This window comes from Vipera ursinii (assembly GCF_947247035.1).
Source record: "Vipera ursinii genome assembly, chromosome: Z".
Taxonomy (NCBI): domain Eukaryota; kingdom Metazoa; phylum Chordata; class Lepidosauria; order Squamata; family Viperidae; genus Vipera; species Vipera ursinii.
Genome location: NC_139517.1, coordinates 26,196,558 through 26,219,252, shown reverse-complemented (window position 1 = coordinate 26,219,252; position 22,695 = coordinate 26,196,558). Strand labels below are relative to the sequence as shown.

The 22,695-nt window shown below is 40.6% G+C and overlaps 1 long non-coding RNA gene across 1 annotated transcript; it reads left to right on the top strand.

The window, feature by feature from the left end:
* The first annotated feature begins 17,033 nt into the window (after positions 1–17,033).
* LOC310649876 lies at positions 17,034–20,471 on the top strand. The gene is made up of 3 exons (XR_014494326.1): positions 17,034–17,200; positions 17,833–17,887; positions 20,208–20,471. It is a non-coding gene; the product is annotated as an uncharacterized lncRNA (long non-coding RNA).
* The last annotated feature ends 2,224 nt before the right edge of the window (positions 20,472–22,695 follow it).

The following is a 22,695-nucleotide window of genomic DNA, read 5'->3' as shown; positions in this document are numbered from 1 at the left end:
ATTTTACCTACCTCGGAAGGATGGAAGGCTGAGTCAACCTTGAGCCTGGTGGGATGCGAACCTGCACTAATTGCAGGCAGCTTATTTTATTTATTTTATTTTAATTCCATTTATATCCCGCCCTTCTCCGAAGACTCAGGGCGGCTTACAAGCTTAACAGTAGCCTTCATTCTATGTATATGCCTGCTTATTAGGGCTTTCACACACACACACCCCAAGCGGCATTATTACAAAGTCAGCTTAATTGCCCCCAACAATCTGGGTCCTCATTTTACCTACCTGGGAAGGATGGAAGGCTGAGTCAACCTTGAGCCTGGTGGGATGCGAACCTGCACTAATTGCAGGCAGCTTATTTTATTTATTTTATTTTAATTCCATTTATATCCCGCCCTTCTCCGAAGACTCAGGGCGGCTTACAAGCTTAGCAGTAGCCTTCATTCTATGTATATGCCTGCTTATTAGGGCTTTCACACACACACCCCAAGCGGCATTATTACAAAGTCAGCTTAATTGCCCCCAACAATCTGGGTCCTCATTTTACCTACCTGGGAAGGATGGAAGGCTGAGTCAACCTTGAGCCTGGTGGGATGCGAACCTGCACTAATTGCAGGCAGCTGGTGTTACTTAAGGAGGCATTAGCCCACTGCTCCACCAAGGCTCTTATAAAGCTCATGGGTACTGTTATGTGCTCCTGGCTACTTTCCTTCATGACCAGAGGCAAGCTTGTCTGACCAATAACCAGCAAAGACACAGTGAAGGCCTTTTGTTTCGTTTATTGCAATAAGCGGGGAGAGAAGCTATCAAAGCTTGGTTCTCCAAAGTTTCAACCCAAAATATTCCCTTCTTTACGGTATATAGCCCTGTCCCGGCCACACATCCCTTCTCTTTCCCCATTGGCTGAGGTACTATGAGCTTACACTCTTTCTGTCCACTTCTTACACATTTCCTGCTATTAAATTGTATTCACATATACAATAATAAGAAGAAATTTTTGACATTTAAATAGCTATTTTGAGCTCTGTGGATATTTATGTCCCCCTTTTAGAACAATAGCTTCTTTCCTATTTTTCAGTTCAGTATTCCTTTCCTCTTATCTCATTCAGCTTGTTTTCCTGTTTTCGATTCCTTTCCCCACTCTGAGACCCAGATAATTTTTGCCTATGTGTTTCTCTTACATCCTTTCTTTATGCTATTCTTTCATTTCCCCCATCTATTATAGTTGCTTCTTCACTCAGTAAATTTCCACTGCAGCAAATTCAATTTTAATTTTCTCTTTCAATATTAAATTTCTGAAGACCTTTACTTCTATCAGGTACAATGTTGGGTATTCTAAAAAATTGGGTTGGGTCTGAATAATTCTGGAGAAAGTCTGTTTCTTTGCTCTAAATCAATACTAACTTGATGGTATCTAACAATCACATATAAAAGAAACACTGAATACAAAAACTAAATATTTACTTTTCTAAAAAATGGTTTTCAGTATTCAGAAGGGCATGTTTTCCTTGGCAGAGGAAAAGAAACTGCTTTCATTTTTGTAATGTTTTCCTTTTCAGGCAAATATTGATCAGTTCAAAGAGCTAGATAAGTACTTTAAACTACATTTTCTTTGCCAGAGTAACTAATGAATCTTGAGTCATTGTGGAGATGAAATAGCTTTTTATTAGTTTTATTTTGGGGAAAAATGTGCTGCTTAAGGCTATTGAAACAGGCTTACCAAAGCAATTCTTAATAGTTATTGGATATATTATTGTCAAGATATAGTTCAATAGATAGCTATTTATCTCTTCAGACCAGATAGTTTATAGTTTATAGTTTATTTGATTTATATACCGCCCTTCTCCTTGGTAGGGACTCAGGGCGGTTCACAGGGCATATATAAAAAAGACAATACAAAAATTAAAAAAAAGATTAAACCCATGCCCAATTAAAACAATAATACAAATTTAAAAAACAATTAAAAACCCATAATCCCCCATCAGGCCAGACCAGCTATTTCAAACAGGTGGGTCTTCAGGCCCCGATGGAAAGTTCGGAGGTCTGGTGCCATCCGGAGCTCCACCGGCAGTTGATTCCATAATGCCGGAGCGCCCACAGAGAAGGCCCTCCCCCTGGGGGCCACCAGTCGGCATTCCCTGACTGGCGGCACCCTGAGGAGGCCCTCTCTGTGGGAACGCACAGGGCAGAGGGGAATCGATGCCGGCAGCAGGTGGTCCCTGAGGTATCCCGGACCCATGCCATGTAGGGACTTAAAGATCGTAACCAACACCTTGAACCTCACCCGAAAGACAACTGGTAACCAATGCAGCTCGCGGAGCAAAGGTGTAATATGGGAGTACCGGGAAACTCCCAAGACAACTCTCGCGGCCGCATTCTGTACCAGTTGGAGCCTCCGAGTGGTCTTCAAGGGAAGCCCCATGTAGAGAGCATTACAGTAGTCAAGGTGAGAGGTCACGAGTGCATGAGTGACCGTACACAGGGCATCCCGGTTCAGATAGGGCCGCAACTGGCGCACCAGGCGAACCTGGGCGAAAGCCCCCCTAGTCACGGCCACTATATGATCTTCCAGGGTAAGCCGTGAATCTAGGAGGACTCCCAAGTTGCGAGCCCTATCCACGGGGGGTAAGAGCTCACCCCCCATAGAAAGAGATGGAACATTTTGAATGTCCCGGGATGCCGGAATGCACAGCCACTCAGTCTTGTCAGGGTTGAGTTGAAGTCTGTTCCTCCCCATCCAGACCCGAACCGCCTCCAGGCAACGGGACATCACGGCGAGGGCATCACTGGGGTGGTTTGGGGTCGAAAAGAAAAGTTGGGTATCATCGGCATACTGATGATACCCAACTCCAAAACCACGAATGATCTCACCCAGCGGTTTCATATAGATGTTGAACAGGAGAGGCGAGAGAACCGACCCCTGAGGAACTCCACAAACGAGAGACCTAGGGGCCGATCTCTGCCCCCCTGCCAACACCGACTGCGAGCGTCCCAGGAGATAGGAGGAGAACCACTGAAGAACTGTGCCTCCCACTCCCAATCCCCTGAGACGCCGCAGCAAGATACCATGGTCGATGGTATCGAAAGCCGCTGAGAGGTCTAATAGGACTAGGACAGAGGAATATCCCCTATCCCGCGCCCTCCAGAGATCATTCACCAGAGCGACCAATGCCGTCTCCGTGCTGTACCCGGGCCTGAAACCCGATTGGTAGGGGTCCAGATAATCCGCTTCATCCAGGACTAGAGGGAGCTGATGCGCCACCACACTCTCAACAACCTTCGCAAGAAAGCGAAGGTTGGAGACTGGACGAAAGTTGATGCATTCCCTCTTGACATCTCTGTTCACACTCTCAAATAGTGTTCAGCTCCCTTGAAGTCCTCCCTACCTTAGAATGGCAGGTGGCAAATGAGATGTAGGATGGGAACATCTTTCCTTCTGCTACAAAGCTCTCTAGAAGCAGTAGCCCTCTTTGCCCAACTCCTGTCAATGTCAGGAAGCTGATAATGGCAGAGCAGGCAGAGCAATTGTTTCTCCATTCTTTCTCAACCACCAGGCACATGAGGAAAGGGTCTAGCCTGGACAGTGGCATGGCCGGACATTAATCTGGAGTGGATTGGGTTCTTTGTAGCCCCAGGACTCTTGGACTGCACTTAACTTGAGTGAGCAGGCTAGATTTTGGAAGCATAGTTCAGTAGGCTGAGAGACAGTTGAATTGCTCAGGGTTTTTTTTCTTACTGTCCTCAGTCTCTGCAAAAACCATTATTGTTGCTTGTAATGCCCTCTTTTATTTCTCTGCTGATACTTCTACTTATGCATTCAGACTGCACTGGGAAGGGAGCAGAAATATGCAACTATTGGTTCATCCAGATTGGAGCAGGAGAACAGGAGAGATCATCAGCTCCTGCAGGCAGAAGACTGTTGCAATTGTCAAACTGCAGAGGAGGGAGAGGTTTGCAGAGGAGAGAGTAAATGACAATTATGTGTCATGAAAAGAAGGACTATTAAATGAAAAGAAGGACTAGATGTGACATAATAGTAGTGTTCCAACATCTAAGGGGCTTCTACAAAGAAGAGAGGGGTCAACCTATTCTCCAAAGCACCTGAAGGCATAACAACAAGTAATAGATGGAAACTAATCAAGGAGAGGAATCAACCTAGAAATAAGGAGAAATTTCCTGATAGTTAGAACAATAAATCAGTGGAATGGCTTCCTTCAGAAGTTGTGGGTAATCCATCTCTGGAGACTTTTAAGAAGAGATTGGATAACTGTTTGTTTGAAACGGTATACGATCTTCTGCTTGAATATAAGACCTCAAAGTTCCTTCCACCTCTTTTATTGTATTATTCTGTTATGCTGATACTATTCCAATTTATTATAGAAATTTGGGGCAGAAAGATTTTTTTTGGGGGGGGGACTCCCACTTGAGGGTCACCTACTTTTTTGAGCCCAGTAGAGCTACATAATTTTTGACTCCTTTAAACCAGCGATTTTCAAAATTAGCAACCAGTATGAAAGAAGTATATCTGGGTGATTTCGTTGTAATAGAGAACAAAGTAAAATCAAATTCCAAACAAAAATATTAGAGATAAATGTATAGTCTGAATGAAAAAGTGGGGACAGTGAAAAGGACAGCAGCCTATCCTGTTATACAGTAATAGTTACAGTATTTTCAAATAAACAATTTGTGCTTTCTTCTATTTTACAGTGGCCTTTTTACTACTAGATACATTTATGCATTTTAAAATAGTTTAACTTTCTCACTTGCTCTTTTCTTCCCTATTCACATTTATTTACTATTTTTACTCCAGCACTTTGATCAAGCTTTTTCTTGATGACATTTTGTTAATCCTTCCAAATAGATCTTTCTTTTTAATGTCAGCCAGTGATTCTGCAGAATCCCTCTTTTTGGTCCTGTTTGCTGTTGCAGATTCTTCTGTCCTCATAGAATCCTCCTTACAACTCTGTCCTGGATTCATCAGCACGCCTCATCCACACAGCACAAATATAACTGTAAACTCTAATAACCTTCTCTTTTGTTTTAGGGATCTGTCCCCTTTTCACCAACAGATAGGTGTCTGCTAACAAGTGTTAGAGTCAGTCTAAGAACCTTCTTGCATGACTCTTTAAATTGTTGTTAGCTGTGAAGTCATGTCCGACCCATCGCAACCCTATAGACAACGTTCCTCCAGGCCTTCCTGTCCTCTACCACTAAAGCCTACTGCTTCAGTAACTCCATCCAGCCACCTCATTCCCCTTCTTCTCTTGCCCTCAATCTTTCCCAGCATTAGGCTCTTCTCCAGTGAGTCCTTCCTTCTTATTAGGTGGCCAAAGTATTTGAGTTTTAGCTTCAGGATCTGGCCTTCTAAAGAGCAGTCAGGGTTGATCTCCTCTAGGACTGACTAGTTTGATTGCCTTGCAGTCCAAGGGACTTGCAGGAGTCTTCTCCAGCACCATAGTTCAAAGGCCTCAATTCTTTGGCGCTCAGCCTTTTTTATGGTCCAACTTTCACTGCCATACATTGCAACTGGGAAGACCATAGCATTGACTTTACACACTTTTGTTGACAGGGTGATGTCTCTGCTTTTTAGTGTGCTGTCTAGATTTGCCATGGCTTTCCTCCTGAGGAGCAAGTGTCTTTTAATTTCTTGGCTACAGTCCCTATCTGCGTTGATCTTGGAGCCCAGTAAAATAAAATCTGTCACTACCTCCATTTCTTCCCCATCTATTTGCCAGGAATTGAGAGGGCCGGATGCCATGATCTTGGTTTTCTTAATGTTAAGTTTCAAGCCAACTTTTGCACTCTCCTTCTTCGCCCGCAACAAGAGGCTCTTTAGTTCTTCACTTTCTACCATTAGAGTGGTATCATCTGCATATCTTAGGTTGTTGATATTTCTCCCGGCAATCTTAATTCCAACTTTTGATTCATCTAGCCCTGCCTTTCTCATGATGTGCTCTGCATATAAGTTAAATAGGCAGGGCGACAGAATACAGCCTTGCCGGACTCCTTTCCCAATTTTAGATGTATATCTCCTTAAGGTCAGCTGAAAATGGATTTGGAGTCCTCGCTATTGTTCATGTTTAAGAACATGAGTGAAGAATATTTTGGGCTTTTAGGATCACGACAAACAAGTTTCAGGTTGGTAGCCATGAACTGCATATGTATCCTTTGCCCACTTCTATAGCTCATATCTACATCTTGCTCAATGGTATCTCTCCCACCAATAACTTTGGAATGAAAAGAGGCTTTGTGTTCCTCTGTCATCCTTAATGATTGTTGCTCTATCTTGCTATTACATATGTTCTCAGTAAGGCAAATGATTATGTGTCGGATAGGGTTCAAACAGCTGTTTCCCAGAAGCCCATTTCCAACCTTGCTTTTTCTTCATAAACCATTAGTCCCAGGAAGGGAATGGATTATTCACACTCTGTCCTCCCCCCCCCCAATTCTTTGACAACTATAGGAAAAAAAACCTTCTTCACAAGGAATAGAGAAGTCCCCATCTTTTTAGTTCCTTGGGAAGGGTTTTATCTTCTTTCTGGAAAAGACACTTTAAAAGGACTGCTAATTTCCCCCCAGTAATCACTTGCAGAGAATTTTCTCTTAGGACTAAGAAAGAGAGACACAAGTGACATATAATTTTGCCTCTTAATCCTTTTACTTTTAGGATGGTTGGTAGCCAGGCAGGGATTCTTCATTCCCCTTCCCCTTTCCATGAAAACTGACAATTGTGCCTGGCTGCCTAAAAATAATAATAACGAAAAAATGAAAAAATATGTTTCTTTAAATATAGGCAGTCCTTGATTTATGACTACAATTGAGCTCAAAATTCCTGTTTTTAAGTGAAACATTTGTAAGTGAGATTTGCCCCATTTTACGACCTTTCTTGCCACAGTTATTAAGTGGATAAGTTAGTAACAGGGTTGTTAAGTAAATCTGTTTTCCCCATTGATTTTGCTTGTCAAAAGGTTGTAAAAGGCAATCACATGACCTTGGGACACAGCAACAGTCATAATATAAACCAATTGCCAAGGATCTGAATTTTGATCACATGATCATGGGGCTACTACAAAGGTCACAAGTCTGAAAAATGGTCATAAGTCACTTTTTGGTGCTGTTGTAACTTTGAATGGTCACTAAAAAACCTGTTTTAAGTCGAGAACTACCTGTACACTGCCTGCATACTTAGTGATTCCTGCAACTTCTAAATTCCATGATTTGCTACATCTAGAATTTGATCTTCCATGGTTTCTGCACTGATGGATCCCAAAGAATGAAATACCTGTGAATTCTTCTCTTTCTAGTAATTACCTGTCCTGGGACAAGTAATAGAACTTAGGAAGTATAATATATTTATTCCATCCCTGGAGCTAAGCACATTGTCTGTTCTGAGTGTGTTTCTAAATGTTACATATGGAAGATTAGAATATTGGATAGGAATGGGGAGACTCAGTCTCAAATCTGCACTGGATAACTATGCCACTGTTTCTTAGTTTAACTTTTCTTGTATAAATTGGGGTGGGGGGGAGGATTATGTGCACTACTGTGAAGAGTTCAAGGAAAATGTAATCCATCCACGATCAATCAATGCCTTGCTGATCAAACTAAGTGGTTAAAATATCGGATTTATTTATATCATATCCTTAATTCTTTTAATTAAGAATGAATATTTTTACATGCAGAATATGAAGGGATTTCTCATGGCCAGGTCTGCATCTTCTCTTTCATCTACAAAAAAAAAAAAAAGAACTTTCTATACCTGCACCAATGAAGACCCAGCTGATGGGCCACAACATGAAAGTATGACCAGGAAGTCCTGTGGAACATTGTGCTGATATAAGTAAGTTGGAAGATCACTTTGCTAAAAGGTGTTATTTGACTGGTTTAGCAAAATTAGAGTTGATTTTAGACAGATCTGAGCTCTGTACAGAGCATAAATCGGTATGTTTCAGTAGCAGGATCAATTAAGTCTATAATCAGAGGCCAATACATAAACAAAATCATAGGCATTTGGTGTGGAAGTTGTATTTGTAGCCCCTCAAGGCAACAGGGGTTATAGCTGTGCAATCCTGGGGGAAAAAACACTTAAAAAGTGCAGATGGGAGTTTTGCCTTGTGCCTTCCAAGGTAGCCTTTTGCCTTTGACTCTGAACTGCTGATCTTCGAGATTTTCACATTTTTTCCCTTTTTCTATAACTAGAATCCAGTTCCATAGGTCTTATTTTTCCTTTCCTCTATAAAGGTAGATCCTACTCATCTTGTACAACAGATGGGGAATCCAGTGGGAAATCCTGGTATTCTCTCAGCAGTAGCTAGGATGTGGATCCTAAATGGGATCTGTTTTGGTAAGTACCTAATATGCATTTTTAGGAAAAGAAGTACAAAAAAAAATACACAGTATTAAAATGGGATACAAACAAAAACATTATGAAACATGAATACAAAAAATGCATAAATGGAGAAAAATGCATATTAAAGATTCAGGGGATTCTTATGGGGTGAAAAAATATGTGACTTAAGCATTACTGAATTTAAAATTTAAAAAAGGAGAATTGGCAGAATCAGAACATTTCCTAATTGTGACTGTTTTCTTAAGCTGTGAAGCAATAACTGTTTGTCAAGTGAGATTCTGAAGTTTTTTGTTCATGTGCACATACTGTATATTTGGCTCTGGGGCAAAATGTGGTTTATTTGTTCTAAGTAATACTAAAGTTACCACTTCTCCAAAATAATAAACTTAAAATTGTGTATCTTTTCTTTTTTCAATCCTTTTCATGGTAGCATAGAATACAGAAGAGTTGCTTCAACAATGTGATGGGCAGCATATCAATGTAATAACAACAATCAAAAGCTATTATGATAGCAGTGATAACAACAACAACGATGATGTTGATAGCGATGATAATAAAGATAACAACAACAAGGATAATAAAAAACAACAAGGAAAATAAAAAAAATAAATAATAAAAACTTATTTCAGAATAACCTTGTTTGGAATGTATTTATGGAACAATAGCTTACTTTGTCACAACAGCAACCGGTCTATCTTTTTTTCTTCTACATACCATTCTGTATTTTTACTTGATCTTTGAACTATTTATTGCCTCATTCTTCTTCCTTTCCAACTTTTCTTAGATTTTTTGTCCCCTTTCCAGTAGTGGGATTCAGCCAGTTCGCAACACTTTGGCACAACCGCTAGCTAATTTTTTGTTGCCCAGGCCCAGAATGGACTTCCAGAAGTGGCATCCACACAGAGAACCGGTTGTTCACATATTTGAATCTCACCACTGTCCCTCTCCCTATATATGTAAGAGCCCAGTTAACAATAGAGATGCTTGTTGGGGGGAGGGTGCCCTGAAAGCCAAAATATTGGGTACAGCCTGGATGTGCACATCCAAAGATGTGTGACTTCAACTGTTCATTTGTGCTTGCCATTGTGACCAGAAGCCATACTTTCACTGGGTTTTATACATTCTGTACAGCTACATTAACTATAATTACATATATATCTATATATATATATTGCCAATTGAATAATGCATCATACTAAAAATGTGATATGTTAGATTTTGATGTAGTGTATTGTGTAAACCCAGACATTATGGGCTGTAAAGCATGGTGCATAAATCAAGATATGGTATGAGTCCAGTCAATGGTTGGGTCACACAAACTATGGTCAGGCAAACTATAATTAGAGTGATATCCAATACAGGGCAATATATATATTTCCATATATTTGCTAATTGTGGTTGGACAAAGGTAGAAAACGGTGCCAAATGATGAAATAGGCATTGTAAAGTCCTTGTGCAAAAAGAAAAAAGGTGCAATATCATTTGGTATCATTGTGGCTGGTTGCAGATGCAACTGCTCCTATTGTCCATTGCAACAATTTGGTTTCTGTAACAGGGACAAGGTTATGACAGAAGGTGAAGTAGGGAAGTGAAGCAAATTTGGTAAGAACAGGTGCAATAATCATGTGAAATTCTCAATAAAAAAGAGGCACAAAAAGATAATTCCAATTGCTTCTGCAGAATACAGAAGTAGAAATAGGATCAAGAGAACAATACCTATTACATGACATTATTTCTCTCCTTCATCCCTGAAGAATATTACCAATAGGATGGGACAGTGGGGAACCATTACAGTACAGCAAAACTGAGGAGCTGGATCTGACTGAAAACTAAGCTGCCCTAACAGATTTGGGTTCTGCAAAATAAGAACTATGTAAAGTTTAATTAGAAAAGGTGTTTCTCCATCCTGGGAATATTAAGATAGTGGTCCCTAACATTTGCAGCTTGGCAGCCCAGTGTGTGTGTGTGTGTGGGAAACAGGGCCATGCGAGTGAGCAAGTTGAGCTGCGGGCATGTGTGTTCTGGCCTGGCACTCGCATGGCCTGGTTGTGAAAAGGTCACGGCCCAATAATGGGCCGTGACCTGGGGATTGGGGATCCCAGCATTAAGATGTGTGGATTTGAAGCCTCACTCGGAAATTCCATGATATTGGAAGACTAGATGTGTATACATCTTAAAATTGCTTAAATGGAAAAGCGTGGTCTAAAAGTGGAATGGCCCCCAATCCCTTTCCTGTGCTCCCAAGAGGCCCAAAGTAGTGCTGGTGGGGAGTTGCAGTGCTCTTTCCATCATAAAGATGGCTGTGCCTCCAAGCACCCAAATTTTGATCACATCACTATGGGGCTGCATTGGTTGGACCTTTGGGCAGGGATTGTAAGTGGTAATTTCAAATAGTCACTGAATTAATCATTATAGGTCAAGAACTACTTGTATTGCAGTCAGAGAGTCCCAAGTTTAAATTTCATCTCACTCTGAAGACCACTGGGTGACATTTGAAAAGTTAAGCACTATTCAACCCATTTCACAAAGGGTAAATCTGCAATGAGGAACGCCATTGATTAGCATCTTGAACCCACAAAGAAAATGCAAGGGCAGCTTTTCTGATAAATAGACCAAGATGGGGAAGTTGAATTTATGCAAATCATTGCAAACACTCTGAACAAATACATCCCTTCCTGTTCTTGACTGTGTCATTATTTCCTCTCAGTTTTCATATTTCTTTTCAACAACTTTCCTTTACATTATCAATGCTCCTAATATTTAATGTCATATAGCTGCATGGGTCAAACAATTACTGTTTTTCAGGGCCTGCATTTCAAATGGGGATGGGGATGGGTTAGAAACAAGGAGATAAGTTCTAGTTCTTTGTTAGATATGAAATTCAGTTAGAGGTCTTTTGGCCAGTCACTCTCTTTCAGCCCCATAGATTTCACAGGGTTACTATTATGGAGAAAACAGGATATAGGAGAACTAGGTGTGTTTGCCAGGCTGAATTCATCGAAATCAAAATGGGATAGAAATATATGTGCACTTTCCTTGGCAACAATATATTGTATGCTGTTGAATGTCACTGCATTTTTAGGTGTGTATGTCTAGGTATTTTACTTCAGTCCAATAGACAGCCTTTTGATTTTCTGGTGGTCCCCCATCCAAACATAAACTAGATCTGACCCTGTTTAGCTTGCAGACAAGGTTGGCCAAGTAATTGCCACTGCTTAAATGAATAGCTCAAGGATATTAAAATAGCAATTGTTAAAAAGTTGGCTCTGCTTATTTGTGAATCAGACATTTTAGTATATAAAGTAAATATTTTAGCCATTATTTTATTGTGTTGCTTCAAGAGTGCAATTTGCACAGAGATTAGGGAATCAAAGCCAGGAAAATGCAAAAAAGGAACTTTTCCTTTAAAGATGATCATTGTGTGTGCATAGGTGTCCATTTCTAATTTTTTTTAAAGTTTTCCAAAATGTATATATGTTGAAAAAGACCCAGCCATATAAAATAATTGGCAATTACATTTCTGGCATAAAGGAGAATTGTCCACTAGCAGTCTATGATCATGGGCAATTTAGATTAAATGGATGATAAACTTTGCTAAAGCTGAGCTAAGGCTCCCTAATCAGCAAAGAGTAGTTTTAAACTAGTTTAAGGCTTTCCTGGCAAGGGCATTGTGGGAGTGCCCTTTTTCCCAATTTTTCCTTGGAATGTTTGGTTAAGCATGCTTCTTTTCGTGACTAATTGAATCGGTGTGTCATAGGATAGCCATGAGAGCATTTTAAAAGATAGACAAATGCTTTGATGCATTATAACTACAAAAATCAGAATATGTAGGTCAATGGTTTCCTCTGATAATCTATGGAGGTAAAGTTCTGAAGCAGACTAGAAAAGATTTTTAATGGTTTTGAACATTGGTGCTAGTGAAGGCTTCTTGAATATGCCATGAACAGCCAAGAAAATAACATCTTTTCAGGAGACCATGGAGACTAAAGAATACCTGGTCCTAGTTAGCTCTACAACTTCAAAAAAACCACATTATTTATTATTTATTTATTTATTTATTATTGGGACTTATATGCCGCCCTATCTCCCGAAGGACTCAGGGCGGCTAACAACAATAACATACAATAAATACAGAAGTTAAGATAAAATTAAAATTAAAGGCCTCTGTACAATAAATTAAAATTAAAATTAAAATAAATTAAAAATTAGAGTTAAAAAATTAAAAACATAATTAAAATCCCTGTCAGTCCAGGTCAGCCAGGTGGAAAAGGAGGGTTTGAGGCCATCCGAAGCTCATGGGGGAGCTGGTTCCATAGGGCTGGCACTCCCACAGAGAAGGCCCTCCCCCTGGGGGTCGCCAGCTGACATTGTCTAGCCGACGGTACCCTGAGGAGGCCTTTTCTGTGTGAGCGTACTGGGCGATGGGAATTCGTTCCCGGCAGCAGATGGTCCTGCAAGTATCCCGGGCCTAAGCCATGTAGGGCTTTAAAGGTAAGTACCAGCACCTTAAATCTCACCCGGAGGGCAACCGGTAGCCAATGCAGCTCACGCAGGAGGGGTGTAATATGGGAGTATCGGGTGCTCCCATCACTACCCGTGCAGCCGCACTCTGCACCAGCTGAAGCCTCCAGGTGGTCTTTAAGGGCAGCCCCATGTAGAGAGCATTGCAGTAATCTATACGGGAGGTAACGAGTGCGTGGGTGACTGTGCGTAGGGCATCTCAGTCCAGAAAGGGGTGTAACTGGCGTACCAGGCGAATCTGGGCAAATGTCCCCCTAGCCACAACTGCAATATGATCTTCAAAACTTAGTCGTGAATCCAGGAGGACGCCTAGATTGAGTGCTCTATCAATGGGAGGTAACATCTTTCCTCCTATAACCAAAGATGGAACCTCTTGGACTAAACGAGATGCCGGTACGTAAAGCCACTCAGTCTTGGCCAGGTTGAGCCGGAGCCTGTTCTTTCCCATCCAAATCTGTACCGCTTCCAGGCAATGGGACATCACATCGAGGGCATCACTGGGTTGGTTTGCACCTCGATGCTGCTGATAGAAAAATAAGGTAAAGGTAAAGGTTCCCCCGCACATGCATGCTAGTCGTTTCCAACTCTAGGGGCCAGTGCTCATCTCCATTTCAAAGCCGAAGAGCCAGTGCTTGTCCCAGGACGTCTCCGTGGTCATGTGGCCGGCATGACTAGATGCCAAAGGCGCACGGAACGCTGTTACCTTCCCCCCGTAGTGGTCTTTATTTTTCTGCTTGCATTTTTACGTGCTTTCGAACTGCTAGGTTGGCAGAAGCTGGGATGAGTAACAGGCCATCACTCTGTTATGCAGCACTCGGGATTCAACCCGCCAAACTGCCGACCTTCTGATCGACAAGCTCAGCGTCCTAACCCACTGAGCCACCACATCCCTTGGCCGATAGAAAAATATTATTGGGTAAATTGACAAACTGTTCCTCATTTTGTAACATTCTGCAGCAGTGAAGGAATGATATTTTGGGAAAACCTCCCTCCATTCTAGAGGTCCCCAAGTCTGATTTCCTTGTGGGCTCCAGAGTCTGTGAGGAAGCCCCTAGCTCTTCCAATAATCTCTATCTTTATTTACATTTTTTGGTTGTTTTGTTCAGTCACATCATCATCATCATCATCATCATCATCATCATCATCATCATCATCATCATAATGTTGGAAGGGACCTTGGAGGTTATCTAGTCCAGCCCCCTGCTCAGGGAGGACACCCTATACCATTTCAGGCAAATGGCTGTCCAGTCTCTTCTTAAAATCTTCCAGTTCTGGAGCATTCACAGCTTCTGGAGGCAGGTTGTTCCACTGATTAATTGTTTTAACTGTCAGGAAATTTCTCCTTAGTTCTAGGTTGCTTCTCTCCTTGATTAGTTTCCATCCGTTGCTTCTTGTCCTGCCTTCAGGTGCTTCAGAGAATAGCTTGACTCCCTCTTCTTTGTGGTAGCCCCTGAGATATTGGAACACTGCTATCATGTCACCCCTCGTCCTTCTCTTCTTTTGTGTCTGACACCTCATGACCTCATGGACCGTAGCATGCCAGGCTCCCCTGTTCTCTATTGTCTTCTGGAGTTCATCTAAATCCATGTTCATTGCATCAATGACATTAACTAACCCTCTATGACAATTCGCCATTGCTGAATTGCCATAGCCAACTGACCAGAGGACAACTCACCACAAGACAACTTGTTGCTGGACAAAAATTACACTAATAACAAAGAAATGGTGGAATAGAATCATTAAGAAAAGGATGTAAAAGGAGGGACAGAATGCAATGCGATTGACAAAAATTAAAATATTTTTTAAAAATTTATTTTAAATAATTAAACAGAATTGTTAAATTGTTCTGCAGTGAGTTGTCCCATGGTAAGTTGTCCATGGTGAGTTGGCTGTGGCAAGTTGGCCACGGCGAGCTGGCTGCAGCAAGTTGGCCACAGTGAATTTGCTGTGGCAAGTTGTCCCATTCCCCTCATCCTCTGCTGTCCCTTTCTCCTTTCTCCTTTAACTGTTCCCAAATCTTTTCCAAAGAGTTTTCTCTTCTCATCTTTATTTGCATATGAATAGTAACGTCCACAAAGAGAATCAAAATTAGCAGGATGATGGATAGAGTACTATGAAACAAACCCTGACCTCTTTTATACATGTGCTGATAACATGTTCAGAGGAAGCAGAGCACATGGATCTCTCTGTCATTATATCACTTTTGACATCTACCCCTCTCCAACCCAGAATCTTAGTTCATCTTCTTCTAAGTTATCATGTTATACAACTAGTTCCTTAACATTCAGATTCTTTTTATTTCTGTAGAGAAATAGGGTTTAATTTCCTAATAATAGCATAACTTCCTAGGTTACACTTCTTTTGCAGATCTTGGGCCTAACTATGAAAATTTACATCCACTTATATGGAGGGCAGAAGATTTTTTTTTTGGGGGGGGGGAAGTTTCTGGTTTAAACTTTTTGATGCAGCTACAAGACAAATACTGCAACTTGAATCAGCAGTAGCCCTTTTACAGCAATATCTGGATTTTGACTCAATTTAATGAAACATTATTACTTGTTCTCAGTATTGAGTGCCTGGTGAGAAAAAGAAATCAATCTAATGAGGAAGTTGGTCACCTTGAATAAATTTCTGAGAAAGTGCTCCTGTATGAAGAACAAATTTACAGCAGCTGCCAACTTACATATTCTATTACTAATAATTACGTAGACATTGGAAGCTGATGACCTCTGGGATACCTTTGGAGAACATATAAAAACACGGTACTCTCCAAGTGCATTTAGAGAGAAAATGGCGTCAACCACAGCATTCCTTTTGTTCTGTACTCTTTTTCAATTGTTCATTGCAACAGGTAAGGGAACTATGTCAAATATTTTGGGTTGATTCATTTCACCTGGGACAGTATATCACTGATCTTTATTTTAGAAGACTAATTTTCAGAGAATATTAATTTAGAAAATATATACACTGTTTGGATCAATTGCATGGCTGGTTTGCTGATTCCAAAGCAAGGGAATGAACAAATGCTCAGCAGGAAGTTTTTTCAATTCTGATCTTCTCTTCTTTTTCCATTTTAGTTGCTCATCCCTGCATCTTCCCATTTATTTACAAGGGAAAATCCTATTATTCTTGCACTGAAGTTGATAGTCAGAACCACCCATGGTGTGCCACAACTGCAAACTATGATAAATCTCAGTGGAAGTGGAAGTATTGTGGCACCAAAGGTTTGACATATTTACTTTTCTGGGTTACATTATTCAGTAGGGCTAGGAGAAGCAACAATGGTTATTTCTGAAACAGTTAACTGATTCCCATTCCTGATTCCAAAGCAAGGGAATGAATGCTTAGAAGGGAGGTTTTTTCAATTCTGATCTTGTCTTCTTTTTCCATTTTAGTTCCTCATCCCTGCGTCTTCCCATTTATTTACAAGGGAAAATCCTATTATTCTTGCACTGAAGTTGATAGTCAGAACCACCCATGGTGTGCCACAACTGCAAACTATGATAAATCTCAGTGGAAGTATTGTGCCACCAAAGGTTTGACATATTTACATTTCTGGGTTACATTATTCAGTAGGGTTAGGAGAAGCAACAATTGTTATTTCTGAAACAGTTAACTGATTCCCATTATAAAACAACAACAACAACAACAATAAAGTTGGAAGGGACCTTGATCTGGTCCAACCCCCTGTTCGCGCAGAAAACCCTATACCATTTCAGACAAATGGCTGTTCAGTCTCTTCTTAAAATCTTCCAGTGTTGGAGCATTCACCACTTCTGGAGGCAGGTTGTTCCACTGGTTAATTATTCTAGCTGTCAGGCAGTTTCTCCCTAGTTCTAGGTTTATAAGACTAATCTGGTATAGAATTAAGACAGGCATTGCAGAGTGTTTGTATGCACCTTTAGCGAGCTTCCCAAATTTTACATTATAATTACTGATAAACTAATAAAACTATTAGAATATTTTTTTCATGATACCTTCTTATCATTTACAGTCAGCACTTTAAAATGACATATACAGGTGCTTCAGTGTACATTGAATGCATTGATATTTTACTTTTCTGGAAAGCAAGAAAACTATCTTACTGTTATGAAATTAAAATCTAAAGTTATGTGATGTAAACTATTGCTAAGACAGTTTGTATGTTTTAATGTCTTCTCTTGTATTTAGAATATGGAGGTAATTCTGGAGGACATTCTTGTGTTTTCCCCTTTAAGTACAAAGGCTGTACATTTTACTCTTGCATCAATAAAGATGAAAAAGAGGGAACATTCTGGTGTGCAACAACCAGTAATTATGATAAAGATAAGCGGTGGAGCTACTGTGCTGATACCAGTAAGATAACTGTGTGATGTTAGCTTATTTGTTATTATTGGCATGGCTAGGCAACCTGTACATAAAAGAAAATAAGGAGACTTTTTAATTCATAAGAAAAAGCATAAACAAGTGAGGGCTCAGTTATATTAGTGTCTCAGACCTCAATGGTCCTAGATTACGGAACAGGTTCATAGGTAGATGGGGCAAGAGAGAGGGGGGGCAGGGGGAGAAAATGACCTAGATGTATATCCTCATGTTCTCTACAGATTGATCAAAATAGTTCTGGTCACAATAGCTATGAAAAGAAAACAGCTCAGGAATGTTGGCAAAACCACTTGACAATGAAACAAAGCAATTATGAGAATAATCTATACACTGAGACATTTGAGGAGAATTAGTGTATACTCAAATCAATTAACCCAGCATCTATGTCAGTGTAGCAATTTCTACTGCTCTGTAGCCTATGAAAGCAGGAGAGAATGCAGATTTTCTGTAAATGGGTCCTTATTTATAGGAACATATAAGAACTAGTAATAAGAAATGCTCTTAAATGAAGAAATGGTGTTTCTTTTTTACTTTATTTTTTTTTACTGCTGAACTGTATCTACCATTTGTATATTAAAAAATTGACCATCTACCATTCCTTCTAGGACTAGGTTCATATAAACCAGTGTGGCCTGTCAAAGAATAGATGTCATTCCTCAGGTAGGACAAAAAAAAATAAGGAAGAAGGAAATGCTTTAGAGGCTGAGGTTGGGTAATATAACGTATTACAACATATCTAATGTCTCACCATTTTTTCTTGAGTAAGATGGACAAGTGCTGCTGCTTGCCAAGGTTCATGCAAATTTTGCAGACACCAAAATTTTCAACCTTTTTACAGGTTGTACCACTTTTAGGACATGACAATATTTGAGTACCACCAGTGCTTAGCAAGGTGTCAAAAACGTGATAACTAAAAAAAAAGGGAGGGGGATTTTGGGCTTTACTGGTTAGATTTATTTGTGGCTACTTATAATATTATTGGCTAGTTATAATATTATTGAAAAGTAAAAAGTTGAGGTTCAGTGTTAATGCTTCCTTCCACTGCAACAGAGGAAGTCAGAAATAAATGCATTTCCCCCCCCTTCTTCTCTTTCACTTTTCCCTTTATCTCTCATCGTTTGCTCGCAAAAGTCCCCCACCACTCTGTCTCTTACCCTTTGCTGGCAAAAGCCTCTCCCCTGCTCTCTCACTCACTCACACTGTGCTCACAAAAGCCCCTCTCTCGCTCTTTCACTCACTCACATTCTGTTTGCAAAAGCCTCTCATTTGCTCTTTTACTCACTCACACTGTGCTCACAAAAGCCGCTCATTCACTCTCTCTCAATCTTTCACTCACTAACACTGCTTGCCAGGGCTTTTTTTGTCATAGAACGCCCAAAATGGAGTTCCGGCACCATTTTTGGATGGAACCTTGCAGGGTAGGCAAGGCGGGTTTTATGACATGTGTGAGTTCTGGCACTTTTTTTTTTTTTTTACAAAAAAAGCACTGCTGCTTGCAAAAGCTGCTCTCTCTTTTGCACACACTTTCGCTCACTCACACTTTGCTTGCAGAAGCCCATCTCTTGCTCTTTCACTCACTCAAACTTTGCTCGCAAAAGCACCCTGCTTGCTCTCTTGTTCTCTCATTCACTCACACTTTGCTCGCAAAGGCCTCTCACTCTCTCTCTCTTCACCGCTTCGCTAACAAAAGCCTCTTCTCTCTCTTTCTCTGTGTTTTTTTCTCCCCCTCTCCTGCCAAAACATGCTCTTTTTATATCTTCTCCTCTCTCCACCCTCCTCCTCCTCCTTTCCTCTTCTGGGTGCACCAGAAGCTCCAACCAGCGTGTAGCCACGCATGCAAATCCTGGGGCTTTTGCCAAGCTCTGCAGCTTCAGCTGATCTCCTCCAGCCCTAGGCAGCACTGTTTTAACTTGTTCCCTCCCCTGCTACACTTGGCTAGGGATACACGTACTGCTGGTTGAAAAGCCCTGGTCTAAGTGTCTAAGAAGCTTAGCACTAGAACCTAATAAAAATATCTGCCTGCATTTTTCATTTCTATTCTGCAGAACAGTTCTTCTCTTACATTATAGCACAAATATTAATCAGACATCGGTTTGAAGCCAAAACAGTCTGAAACATTGACTCGGCATTTGTACAAAATGCACTTTAAGGTGTGATTTCTAGGACTGACTACAAGGAAAAACTAATATAAAATATAGATTGATTTCTCCACTTATTCCTTTAACACTTCAAGTCCTCCTTTTTAATAAAATATCTACATCTAAAGATTAATCCTTCATCATTTTAGTCTTGTTGCAATAAGAATCTTTTCAGCAGTACAGCTTCATTAATGCAGCTGGATTTTGCCAAACCCACTCTGCAGCAGATTAATTTAAACTGAATTATCAGAATCAAAGCAATAATCCTCCAAAGTAGATTCCATTTGAGTCCAGCCTTCCCAAAGCTTTGTTCCTGAACCAGAATTTATAGATACAGGGAACTTTCCTCATTAGTTATTTATACCACCTTCCAGTATCTTAGCTATTAAGAAAATTAGACTCAAATTGTTGTTGGCCTATAAGATGCCATTGAGCATAATTCCATTTAGTGCCCCCAAATCATTTTATTTCTAAAATATTAAAATTTATTAAGTATTACACTCGCAGCCACTGTGAGTTCCATTTCTTGCCATTAAAAAATAAAAAAAAATTAATAGCAATTGATACCTGTTCCTCATATTGGGTCATTATGTGGTATATAATTTGTACATTACATTGTGGTGGCCCTTCTAGATACCTCTATAGCGAGGTATCTTTTGTACTAAATGTAGCATTTTTATCCTTTATGAATGAATTGGGTATGATTTTTGTTCCTGCCAAATAAAACAGATCACAAAAAGTCTTTAAACTGTTTTTTAAGTTATCTTAACTTGCTATAAGTAGAAATCTTGAACTCTCTTGAACTTTATGATATAACTGTATTATTTCTTTTTTCCCCTCAGATTACCAAAATCAATACTTTGATTCCAGGGATGATAATTTTCCACTCAAAGTTATGATATATGCCATCTGTCACCTTATCTTCACAAACATTATTAGTCTAGGCTTGTTACCAGTAGAATTGACCAGACTTTGCATTACTTAAGTAAATATTTTATTACCAGATGTGGCTAGCTTCTAAACTCCACATGTTTGCTGTATAATTTTTAGCAGCTTCCAGGGAAACTTCTTCTGTGCCATCAAACTTGGGAAGAAATCCATGAATTTTCTGCCATTTTATTATTAGTTTAAAATTCTTATCTTCAGAATATTATAGGCTTAAAGGTTTAAGATATAGTTTTTTAAAAACTGATTTGCCATGCAATATTTAAAAAAAACTGTTAAAATGTTTTTATGTCACTTTATTCATTGTAGCATTCAACACTGTAAGGTTTAGCAGAAGGAAAGCTTCCTCACCATCAGAATACTTTATAGCTCATGTTTAAGCTACTGATTGATCAATCAATCTGAATGTCTATTTTTTTAACTGCCATTTGTCGATTCCTATGCAAATATATGTGATTAGGGTGGGGTTTTTTGCTTTGAATTGCTGGACTTTTCCTGATCATTTCTGAACTGCTGATTCTTGATAATAAATATACCAAGCATCAAACTGGAGCACTTCCTTTTTCATTGCCTGGATTCCAGTCTCAAAAATCAGCCTTAAGGCAGATTGCCTTTGCTAGCCTCTAGCTGAGCCTCCTATCTGCTGGGCCTGCCTGTCACTAGCTGCAAGGAAAAGGACAGGCAAGGTGGGAGGCAGGGCAGACCTCTCTGGAGTGGTATGGGAAGAGATGGAGGAGGCACACACACTGGTGGTTGTAGCCTTCCAAACCATTCAACCCGCAGCAAGTTTCCACATGTCCAAGGCTAGCTGTCCAAGGCTCCTTATAGTCCACAATGGTGCTGGTGGGGAGTTGCAGTGCTCCTTCAGTCATAAGGGTATGGGTGTACCTGCAAGCACCCAAATTTTGATCACATTTTGTAATTAGGCACTTTTAGTTTTGTAATGAGTTCATTGCCATCTTCAACTCACAAATAAAAGGCAAGATTATTATTTTGACATAAAAAACAAACACCACAGCTTTCTTAAGAAATTTATAAAGATGGGGGAGTTGGGTTCATACAGATCATTGCAAATATTCTACCCAAAGCACACCTGTTCTTGTTCTTAACTATGAATTAAGCAAGAAGTCCTAAGCTGTAAGCTTGTCATCTTTTCTTCCATTTTTCAGCGAAAAGTTTTCTTTTACATTTCAAAATGTTCCTTTAGTTTAATGTCATATAGCTGCATGGGTCGAACAATTACTGCTTTTCAGTGGCTGCATTTCAACTGATATAATGGTATGGGGTTGAGTAAGAAACCAGGAGACTGTACGTTCTAGTCCTTTCTTAAATATGAAAGTCAGGGTAGGAGTCTTTGGGCCAGTCACTGTCTCAGCCCCACCAATAGTTATAGCTTCTAAAACTACTGAATAATGTAGCTCAGAAATATAAATTTGTCAAACCTGCAGTGGCACGATACTTCCACTGTTTAAATACATAATAGTTGGCTATTGTAGTGCACCATGGGCAGTTGTTGCTTGCACGCCTCCAGAAAAGATGGCCACTCGTAGCTGATCACGGAGATTGAGGGGAGCGAGTTTGGCATGGGGTCCTGCATGGGGGTGTTGTTCTCTAGCCTGGATGGGTGACAGGACCCTCTGAGGCTTTGGTGGAGCCCCTATGAGTGCTGGAGATGACGGCGGGGCAGCGCTAGAGGGGGCGGCGAGGCGGCGGGGCGGCAAGGCTCCTGGACATGAAATAGCCGAACGGGACGGCTTGGTCGGGCAGGCGGATGACTTACAATGGCCGGCAACAGCCAGCGGCATCCCACAGCAGCCTGCAAAGCTGCTGATGTTGGGCCTGCTGTGGCCTGCGGCGTGCAACTTATGCTGGCTCGTTCGGGCCGGCAGAAGACATACAATGGCTGGCAGCAGCCGGTGGCATCTTACGGCAGCCTGCAATTCTCCCGGGAAAGGGCCTACTACTACAACAACAAATAAGAAGAAAAAAGTATCTGAGATTCTGAGGTTAAAGTGGAGAAATGATCTGACTCTAGCCGTTTCTCAGTTGATTATGGAATCTGAAAAATAATTTCATCCTATTGCGAACTTTATAATATTTTCCCACAATTTGTTTTTCATAGGATGGGCAGTTGCTGCCCAGAAAGCCTTGTGCAAGTTTCTAGTCCCCATTTGGTAGGCCACAAACCTACCCAAAATTTCAGCTGAGGAAAATTCAGAATGGTACCATAGTTTCCGGCGTATAAGACTACTTTTTAACCCATGAAAATCTTCTCAAAAGTCAGGGGTCGTCTTATACGGCGGGTGCTGAAAACGTTGGGACAGGGCTGGCTGGAAAACCTGGAGCGGATCTCCCATTTAGTCTGCGCAGGGAAAGCGGGACCAA